The following is a 2,924-nucleotide window of genomic DNA, read 5'->3' on the forward strand; positions in this document are numbered from 1 at the left end:
TGCTTATTGGTTCCTTTTCTTTATACTTTGTTTATACTTTCTTGCCCACCCAGTATACATGGCCTGAGGTTTCCATGGTGATGGCAAATAAGCCTCACCATGTTGTTCTAATTAGTTATACCTGACAGCAAAATGCCATATATATATAATGTTAGATCATATTCAGAGAACTATTTTTGCATGTCCTTGAACATTACCTATAAAGGATTTAGGCTGTTTGCTCAATAATGATGCATAACAAACCTTCCCAAGAGTCAATGGGCTACTACCATAAATATTATTCCATGGCTCTGCGACTGAGGATGGGCAGGGCTCAGACAGACTTGCATCCAGGATACAGGCTTCATTTAAATCTGTTCAACATGCCTCTAATCTCTGGATGGATGATTTCCAGAGATTTTTTTGTTTTGTTTTTTTGGTGGTGCTGGGGATTGAACCCAGGACCCTGTGCATGCGAGGCAAGCACTCTACCAACTGAGCTATATCCCCAGCAAGAGTCATGCTCTTTGAAGGTCAAAAGGCAGAAGGTAAGACCAAACATGCAAGTTCATTTTTAGTGTGCATTTGTGTCATTCCTTGAATCGAATTGACCAAAGCAAATCATATGACCCAGCCACTTAAATAATGTCACAATTACATTGTGCATTGTTCCATATTACACATGTAGCTTATTCCTTTTCACTGATGATTAGTATTTTATTCTAAGAACCACACTATAATTTTTTTTTCTCAATCTTTTTTTTTCTTGGTACCAGGGATTGAACCCAAAGGCACTTAACTACTGAGCTACATCCTCAGCTGTTTTTCTTTTATTTTGAGAAAGGATCTCTAAGTTGCTGAGGCTGGCCTTGAGCTTGTGATCCTCCTGCCTCAGCCTCTTGTTTTATTTTTATTTTTTTTTAACTTTTTTTTTTAAAGAGAGAGAATTTTTTTTAATATTTATTTTTTAGTTTTTCGGCCGACACAACATCTTTGTTTGTAAATCGAACCCAGGCCACACGCATGCCAGGTGAGCGCGCTACCGCTTGAGCCACATCCCCAGCCCTCAGCCTCTTGTTTTAGCAGCTGGGATTACAGGTGTGCGTGATTATGCCTGGCCTCTTATCCTTTAAAAAAATATTTTTTCTTTAAATTTTTAAGACAGGCTCTCATTAAGTTGCCAAGGCTGGCCTTAAGTGTACAATCCTCCTGCCTCAGCCTCCAGAGTCACTGAGGTTTGCACACCTGGCCCATTCTCTTTTAAAAAATATTTTTAGTTGTAGATGGACACAATACTTTTATTTTTATCAAAACCCATGCCTCCCAGGTGCTAGGCAAGTGCTCTACCACTGAGCTGTGGTAGAGCACTTACCCCAACCCATTCTCTTAAACTTTTGAGTGGTTTCTAGGTTTTGTTAATAAAGATAATTCTGTTTTGAACAATCTTAGCAACATATTCTATGGCACGTATAATAGAATTGTTATATATAGATTCTTTAGTTAGCGTAATACCACCAATTTTGAAGCAAAGTAGAATAATGATTTATGTGATATTTGAATACTTTCTATTAACCAATTTGCCCCATAGTTCCAGATAGGAACACCTGTAAAATATAGTATATAATATGTAATTATATAATTAAAACAATATAATCATATTAATTAATTTACATGAACTTTAGACATTACTTAAAACTTACTTTAATGCTCCTGTGTCAATTTTATTGAAATATTTGTAGAATTGAAAACTTGGGACTTCAGGGTTAAGTACACTTTAAGGTCATCAGAATGTCATAAAAATTTTTTTGGCTTATTTATAATTAACTGAGTCTTAATCTTTTATAACTCTCTTATGTAGAATGTTAATTTGTAGAAAACTAGTTAGGTATGTCTGTTTCTTAAAAATTCAGTAAAGGCAATGTCACCAAGAATTACAGTATTATTGCCCTGTGGGGCAATGATGAGTTTTGTATCAAATTTAGCATTTTTATTTCTGCACTTTTCCTACAGATTATATAAATGCCAGTTCCCATGCCTTAATTGAATCAATTTTATGTTGTGCTGTTTCATTAACAAGTTAGATACAATCTTGACACATACTTATCAATTACTTATATAACTATGAATTGGTTTGGGCATCTTAGATTAACACTTTATGTGTCAAGGAGTATAGTTGCTGGTTAAGAGGAGAGATCTACATTCAACTTTAGTTGACAAGATCAAACGGTTTTCCAGTACTTGGGTATAGACACCCAATTCCAGAGTAACAGACTTTGCCAAGTAACAGGCTGGTTCACGAGAACAAACCACCCCTGTTTTTCTCCTCTATGAAATTAAGCTGCGTCCTACAAACTTACTTAAGAAATATCACTGGGCTTCAATCACTCTTTTTCACCCCATATCCCATCTTGCAAGAAGGAGGTTTGGTTTTGTAAGTCAGGATGCCTCCCTCTTCTTGGAGGAGCACATCTTGCAAACTCAAAAGTCTGCATGCTTGAGCATCTTGTGTGCCCAGTCTCTATGGTTTGGGCCTCTCTTCTGCTTATTCCATGGCTCAGAATTTCAGTTTTCATTCTAGATTATTTGGAAATGGGTGAGTATATGGGTCAGAGCCCTCTGCTGGGGTCTGCAATGACAAAGATACACACACAGTCACACTTGAAAGCTGGGCATTGTTGAGGAGCTGGGGCCAGGAGATGAAAGAGGCTTTTGATTCAATCTGTCCTTTCTGCCCCTGGAATCCCCCAACTAATCATTACACTCTTAGCTCCCCTCCATCTCTCTGCACCTCTGCATGCACCAAGCTCTTTAAAAGTCCTTTTACCATTAGATTTTTAGTTAATTTCTGACTCTTCCTATTTAATCCTATATTTTTCCATTCTATGCTATCCAAGACACACCAACAAATATTTACAATGCACCATTTAAGTTCCATGAGTGGAGTG

General features: G+C 37.1%; 1 non-coding gene across 1 annotated transcript; it reads right to left on the reverse strand.

Moving 5' to 3' along the window:
- Positions 1–416: 416 nt before the first annotated feature.
- Trnaa-cgc (transfer RNA alanine (anticodon CGC)) lies at positions 417–489 on the reverse strand. The gene has a single exon. It is a non-coding gene; the product is annotated as a tRNA-Ala (tRNA).
- Between the last annotated feature and the right edge of the window lie 2,435 nt (positions 490–2,924).

This window comes from Ictidomys tridecemlineatus, chromosome 5 (genome assembly GCF_052094955.1).
Source record: "Ictidomys tridecemlineatus isolate mIctTri1 chromosome 5, mIctTri1.hap1, whole genome shotgun sequence".
Taxonomy (NCBI): Eukaryota; Metazoa; Chordata; class Mammalia; order Rodentia; family Sciuridae; genus Ictidomys; species Ictidomys tridecemlineatus.